The following is an 8,083-nucleotide window of genomic DNA, read 5'->3' on the forward strand; positions in this document are numbered from 1 at the left end:
TGACGTCACGAGCGTACGTGCTCGCCCACAGGAAGCGCGTGTCCGCAGCGCTCCACGGAGCTGCGTGCTTTTAAGCGGACGGCGGGCGCGGAGAGCGTGCAGAGGCATTAAGGTGCTAAAGGACGTTATTTCATTGCGCTTACCACTGAATCTTCGTGGTTTTGTCAGCCAATGTACAGCACTCGTTATCTCTGTATTTTAGAGAGAGCTGATATTGCAGTGAGCTGGGAGTTTGTGAAGTGTCCTGATGATGCATCATATTTATTTATCTATCTAATCTAAGTTATTCTACATTGTTCAAAGATGATCCAGGCCAGGGTATTAGTCCATTAGCTAGATTATTTTTTTTATTATTCAGCCCTAATTGTTCAATCTGATCATTTAACCTGAGGAAAACTATTTTCTCACTGTCCATTCTGCAGCGCCGGACAAATAACAAACTGCAGCTGGCTTCGGCACATTACTGTGATTAGAATGGCCAGTCGTTGTCATAAGATATTGAAACACAAATCTGCGGTTCATTTATGGGTTCACAATCAATGGGCACAATGAATGGAATGAACATGGTGAATATAAACTTCTGGCCTGAAACATATTTCTGTTGTCCCCAAGCTTGACATTGTAACAACAGATCCCTTTTTCAATGCCACATAGAATTATTTTCAAAAAGGTTCTATATAGAACCATATACAACACATTTTCCATCAAGCTTAAGAACCATTGAACCATGCAACAAACCATTTGAGCAAGCAAATGGTTCTTTGAGCACTCATGTTTCGACATAGAACCAATATCTTGACTACTGAACTCTTGAAGAACCATCTTTGGAAGCTTCCAAAACCTTTAAAACAAACAAGCAAAGCACTTACAATTCGCCTTCTGTACATACCAAGTGCTAAAAACGCTGAAAGAAATTGCTACTCCAAAGTATTAAATGTATAAATATTGTGCGTTCTCACAATGATTCATGCCTTGGCAGTGCTTCAGTCCAATGAGGCCTGGAAACATTCAGTGCCATTTCACTGCACACTAGCATAACTGTGTGTGTGTCTGCAAAATGCTTAAACATTCACAGGAACAGGATTAGTGAGCCATGCAACGCCAGTTCATCTGTAAGCTTTTAGAAACCTCTCTGATCGTAAGATTTGGATTAACAAAATGATTGCGACATTTAACGACATAATGAAACTAAACAGCAAAACGGAAGCAACACTCATGGCCTAAGCATTGGGCCTGTCGGTTTGCTTGAGTCACACAACAAATTAGGAGCATAAATTATTTTGTTTAGTCTCTATATGTCTTTCCTGGGCCTGGAATAAATAGCGCTGACTTAAAAACAGTAGCAAAATGTGTCATTCCCGCTAAGTTATCCTATGTTTAATGAAGTGTTAAAGCCACAATCAGGATTCGTAAAGCTGCTTTTAGTCACATAGGAGTCGCTGCATATATCCACTGACTCTTGAAGAGAGCATCATTTACATGCTTCATTTGGCAAGTTCCCCATCAATAGGCGCAATAGGAGGGCCTTTTCAAACTGAAATAATAAAAACCTAGCTGACTTATTTAGAGCCTTATTGAGTTGTTTTTCGTCTCATGGATTGTTTGTTCTTGCATTCAGAGCCAGGATCCTTTTTTTTTTCTAAATAAAGCAACTCTTTTTTACCATATTGCAGGGCTACAACCACTGATTAGGGCTTTATTGATAAAAATGGATCTCATGGGCTGCAATTAAACCTTAGTGAGATATTCAATCTGCTTCTTAAACAGTGTTCCACACAGCTGCAGTGGACAGCCACAACTGAAAAGGATGTTTGTTAACTGTTTTAATTCATTTAAATCACGAAATAGCTTAACCCTGCCACCTACTGGAAGTGAAGTGTAAATGAATCATAGGGATTGCTCAGGATAGATTATGAAATGCTACATTTAATGAATGAATGAATGAATGAATGAAGGCTGGTCGCCTTACAGACACAGTCTGGGGTATGTCCAACACAGGGGCTAAATCAGGTAATGATGTTCATTCTGACTGTAACAGTGCCTAATTCTTGTATGTGCAGGATTTTCTTTTTCTTTGACTGCCCAGTAGTTATTCAAATTGAAATCCATCTACTATAATACAGGAATCTACACCCAACCATTTACGTAAACGGTCCACATCCTTTCCATGTATTTTTCCCTGTTCCCTGTACTGTTTAATTACGTCAAATTCAAATTACCCATCTCTTTACCCATTAGAAATAAACAGGCTGTTTTTGTTACTCTGCCTTTGAGACTCATGTATATATATATATATATATATATATATATATATATATATATATATGGCTCATTCAGAAAAGTGCTCTGGGCTGAAACACTCTTTTTAACTTCAGTGTGAATGGGCAGGGCTAAACTGCTGTAGGCTGAAAAGGGCAGATATATGTAAATGTGGTGGTTTTCATGACCAACAAAACAACAACGCGTTGAAAACAGACTGTTTTCACATGTGGACTGCATACACTGGGGCATGAAAGGTACAATTTCAGACTTGATCAGTGTTTATACACTATGGCAAAATAAAGTCTTTTATTTTGAAAAGGTGAAGTGAGATGGGCCTTTTAAATTGATATTTCAGTATTTCAGAACAAAAGTCAAATCTCAGCTTTCTAAATCATTCAAAAGAGCTAATTCATAGAAAGAATTCTTAAGGACAGAACCTCCTTTGGGTACGATCACACTAAACAATACAGCATCACCGCTTTCAGTGTTTCTAGGAAATCTGCAAAGTTCCGTCTTTGAAGCTGGCTGAATCCCAAACACATTCAGTGATGTTGAGGTCTGGGCTCTGGGGCAGAAAATCCATTGATCTGAGATATACATATATATACTATCTAGATATATTACATATATCTAGATAGTTCAGTAACCCCCTGCTCGCCTCTCTGCCCTTGTCTCTCACACAACTGGTCAAAAATAACTTTTTGAAAGCATGCATGTAATAAATGGTCATGTATAGTTCTGACAGTAACTTGTCCTACCCCTTACACGGTCCTACAGAGCATGTGCATATCATTAGTATAGAATAGCAAAGGATAGGGGGACTAGGAACTGCCCCAGGGGTGGCGAGAGAGAGAGAGAGAGAGAGAGAGAGAGAGAGATAGAGAGATGTGGGTAGAGAAGTTGTTAGACAGAAAGAAGCATCACCTATGTACGGCGTGGCTGTTGCCAACAATAGCTATAAAATAAAGCACAATGACTTTTGTGAAAGCAATGTCTCTTTTAATAGCAGTGACTGCTATACTTTTTTAGTAAAGACATTGGTTCTATATAGAACCATGAACACTAAAAAAAAATACATTCTTTGTATTATGAATAAACCAGCGGACAATGTGTTGTCTAGGATTCTGCATAGCATCAAAAATGGTTCTTCTATTGTTACTAACTGGACACCATAATATTAGCAAACACTCTGTTGATGGAATTCAACAAATACATACAAAGAGTTCAAACTTGTTCTTCTATCTGTATTACTCTGACCAGCACAGTAAAAGAAAACATTGATTAAAAGAAAACATTCTTATCGCTGCTGTCAGATCAAAACCTCGTATCTCCAAAATGATGACTTTACAGGAGAAGGAAAAAACATACTTTAGTTTTAATTTAAGTCAATGGAACCAGACGTTTATCCAAATAATTTTGGGCCATTTCTGTTGGTCTGTTTATTAAGAAATTTACACACAATGTTAAGAACAACATGTATTTTCAAATTATGTCAAAAAGTGAACATTTTAAACAGTGTGTGAAATACCCCATTCATTATTCAGGTGGTCCCATGTTGACTGGCTACTCCACCGTTGGGTGGCTTCTAGCTAACTCACTTGGCATAGCAGAACTGATGCTAGCTTTAATGGCAATAAATTGTTTTTGCGGTCTTCCACACATTGAGGTCTTATATTGTGATTAAAATCTCCTCTTCTGTCTTCAGTTTGAGAAATGAGTAACACTTCAGACTGTCCACCTATCTCTTGGGAACGTTTTCAGATTCACAGATATGCTGTGGCATATTGTAAAGTTATTCAGAGGTATTACAGGCATAGTTACAGTTGCTAGGCTGTGAAGGACCATTTGGGTGAGTCAGGTTGATACATTGTCAGCCTGACTCAGGCCTGTGCTGCATGTCTAGTTAGTTAAGAATTCCAAAGACAGAGGCTCGCTGTTGTGTGGGTGAAGCAGCTAAACAACTAACCTTGCTCATCTGTTTTTTTCCATAAAGCACAGCATAACGTCATATGTTTTCACAGAATTTTGATTTTGAGACATTCAGGGTGTCTAAAAGGTTAATTAGGAGGTTCTGAATCCCTCCCCAGGGCCCTCTGTATATAACATTGTCGTTTTAAACTGCCCAAGATTTTGGCAATATGTGTATGTGGCCTGGGTGACATTCCCTGTCTGAAAAATAGATCCCAGTCCAGTTTTTCAATAACAGCTTCTTGACAGCTACACGTTCTTTCTGACTCATAATATTAAGTTGTCTTCTTACAGGAAAGTTATATGATGGTGATAGTTTTGGTGATCCACCAGGTCTTGCACCGTTGTTAGGAATCCCATTTTCTGTATCACAATATAGAGGTGATAATTTAATAATGTTTTAATTCCAGGTTTAAAATTACATTCATTTTCCTTTGCCTTTCATCTTCCTTATGAAAGTGGATTGATTATCTTGTTTCTAATCCCACCTGAAAATTGAAGAACTTGTTCTTAATGTTTTATGTTTTGACCGGGAATTAAATAAATGAAGGTCAGTCTCTGACTTTTGCACAGAATTGCAGGCCATCAAGATGTTCACCATAACATGAACATTAATTAAACTGAAGCCACGTTCACGACATTGGATTCCCGTTCCTTGTTGCTACAGATCTGCAGAAGAAAAAGCTGCCATATAATCTTACATGGAAAATTCCAGCAATAAGACTATTCCCTGGTGATAATCCATTAATGATATACAGAGGCTTAAGCTCCATCAGTGGCTGCCTCTAATTGTTTGCTGTGTATATTCATTTCATTCGGCACTTGGCAAGTGGCAGCCGTAAAATTATCCTGGGCTTTGTCCCAGCGGAGTGGAGCCTCTACCAGTTTACTCGTATTGAGAAGTCAAATATAACATCACCACAGCCCTCTGCCAAATGTGGATGCTTAAATGATGCGTGAACTTGTCAAGAATATCTGCAGTGTAGCCAGGGAACAGAATGTGTGTTCACAGCTCTGAGCTGCCACGCTTAATGATCCCCTCTTTCATCCACACCTGCCTGGAGGACAGCGTTTAGCTGCATTTTGCTAGAGTGTCCGGGATTAACACAACATGCTGACATTACAAGCAAAGATATCAATGGCAAATATTTCTGCCGTGTTCTGTTTTTCAAAGCAGCTGTGGTACAACGACAGTGTCACCACCTTCCAATTAGAGAAAACCAGTTCTGACTTAATGGTTTTCAATGCACATTCAAAGTTTCTGTTCATTAAGAATGATTATAGATGCAATAATTACCATAAAACAGATTAATGTACTCATGCATAGACCTCTGTTTTTAAGAGATATATAATTGCTGCGATCACTTAGATATGACTTCTATTTAAATGATTGAATAGCACATGTACACAAGTATTTAAATATGACTTTTTATAACACAAACAAACATCCTGGGCATAATCATTTCCATTTTTAGCCCTGTATGCCTGTATGGTGCTCTGCTTTAGATAATCATAGACCGCAATTAAACACAACAGGATAACATTGCTGTCTAAAAAAATCCTATTCCAAGTCACTTTGGAACATTTCTGTTGGTCCATTCATCATGAAATTTTGACACAATGGTCAAAAAAACCTACTGTTTTTCTACAAATGATGTAGAAGAACAAAAACGGAAAAAAACGGAGATACGTGTATGTTTGGTTTTTGTTTTGGAAACCTGTGATGAACAAAAAAAGAAGGAGAATCTCTGTTTTAGTTTGGATAAACACTATTCATTTGTTTATTAATGCATCGCGTCTCTGAGGATAGATTTTATTCATGCATACCCTAAAAGGTCACGCTGTGGGTTCCCCTAAACTCAAAGCAATCAAATGATTTTCCCTTGATAGAACAGTTCCAGCCTACTGGTAATGCCTTTCTTAATAGTTATGACCAAATCAGGACACCCACTACTCATATATAACAGCTTGTCCAGAACAGGCATCCACATCAGCAAGTGCTCCCTCTCCATATTGTGCTCTGGTAAGTAAACATTTAGCATTTGGACTTTGAGTGACTCATCTTGCTCTTTGCATTTTGAAGCATATCTGCTTGATATTGAAGTAAAGTTCCACCAACTTTTCAAAACTTTTTCATTGCATTAATCATTAAATGAAGTCATTCAGAGTGGTTTGATATGAAATGCACCGTTCTAGAGAAACTTAGTGAGTCAGAATTGTTCACAGTGGTGGTGATAGGAACCAGACGTCTGAAGAGTTTAATGCTTCTGAAAGCTTCCAAACAAAAGGTTACATGAAGTAATTATGAATATGATGTCTGATTACTAAGTCAGTGTTTTATGATAAAATTAGACTCTAATGTATCTTTAAACTCCATTAAAGGCAAAGAGGAACAAATAGTCCCCAAAGAAAATGTGCTTTTTACAGATTTAACGCGGTCACATCTGGAATCTCATGCAAATTCTCTGGTCATTTTGGATAGTGAGTGAAATGGCCATATTTGTGTAGAATAAAACAATGAGCCATTTCACAAGAAACCACTCTGAATGAATCTGTTTACATCTACACAATTGAACCATGCAGAGGTGATAAAGAATGAATGGAATTCTTAAATAAACTGATAAAAAATTGTAAGAACCTCTAACAATTTCTTAAGTATCCGAAGCCCATGGTTCATAGCATACCCTGCAAATTCAGTGGTGGACAGTAACAAAGTAAATTTAATTCATTAATGTACTTAAGTACTTTTTTTGTGTATCTGTACTGAAGTATTTCCATTTTTGGTGACTTTTTACTTTCACTCCACTACATTTCAAAATCAAATATCTTACTTTTTACTCCATTTACTCTACATTATGTTCCTTTTGGTTTATGTGTGTATAAAAACGTAACACATAAAAACAAAAGAAGCATGAAGCAAAAACTCCAATCAGGGAGTCAGTTAGTTTTGAGCTTGTTTTGACCTGTTGGACATACTGATCCAGTGCAAGCACACGGTTCAACGTCAGCACAGCATGGTAAAATTTTGGGAGTGTCTCTTCAACATAAATGATGGGACTAACCTAACTTTGTGTGCATAGACCACAATATAGAAATATGTACACAGATGTAGTTGTGACTGGCATGTTTCTTTTTTCTGAATTTACACAAACACTATTTAATTTTATAGTAAATTTGTTTTTGCTAGTTTATGTTTATGAACAGAGGCATACAGATGCAATACAGTAAAGGGAAACTCATTTGTGAACCTGTGTTTAAAACAAGCTTTTATTAAACTTAAACTTGTAACTAAGTTGCATTGCATTCTTTCAGTACTTTTACTTTGATACTTAAGTACATTTGAAGGCAAATACTTTTGTACTTTTACTCAAGTGGAGGTCTAAATGGAGGAACTTCTACTTTTACTGGAGTAATATTTTACCATGGGTATCTCTACTTTAACTCAAGTACATGATTTATGTACTTTGTCCACCACTGTGCAAGTTGAGTCTTGCATATTTTTCTCTGATGTTACACAGCTGATCCAATTATTCAGCCAATTAACAAGCCTTTCCTAGATTCAATTAGGTCTTGAAGGAGCAGAGAAAACATTAAAATACGAAGGCCAGACAAGGGTACTCCACACCGTAAAAATGGTAGTTTTGAGTTCAATCTAAGCAAGTTAATAGAACAATACTTTTTTTTACATTCTTAACTTATTATTTTGAAATACAATGAATTCGGAAATGTTTAAGGCCACTAGGTTACTATCTTTCAGTTAAGTTAAAACACTGAATCATTTCCACAGTGCAGGATGCAGAATCAGGGTGTGGAGCCATTGTTTTAAAGCATCTTTTTGAGTTGATATCTCTTC

This window comes from Pygocentrus nattereri, chromosome 27, assembly GCF_015220715.1.
Source record: "Pygocentrus nattereri isolate fPygNat1 chromosome 27, fPygNat1.pri, whole genome shotgun sequence".
In the NCBI taxonomy this organism is placed as follows: domain Eukaryota; kingdom Metazoa; phylum Chordata; class Actinopteri; order Characiformes; family Serrasalmidae; genus Pygocentrus; species Pygocentrus nattereri.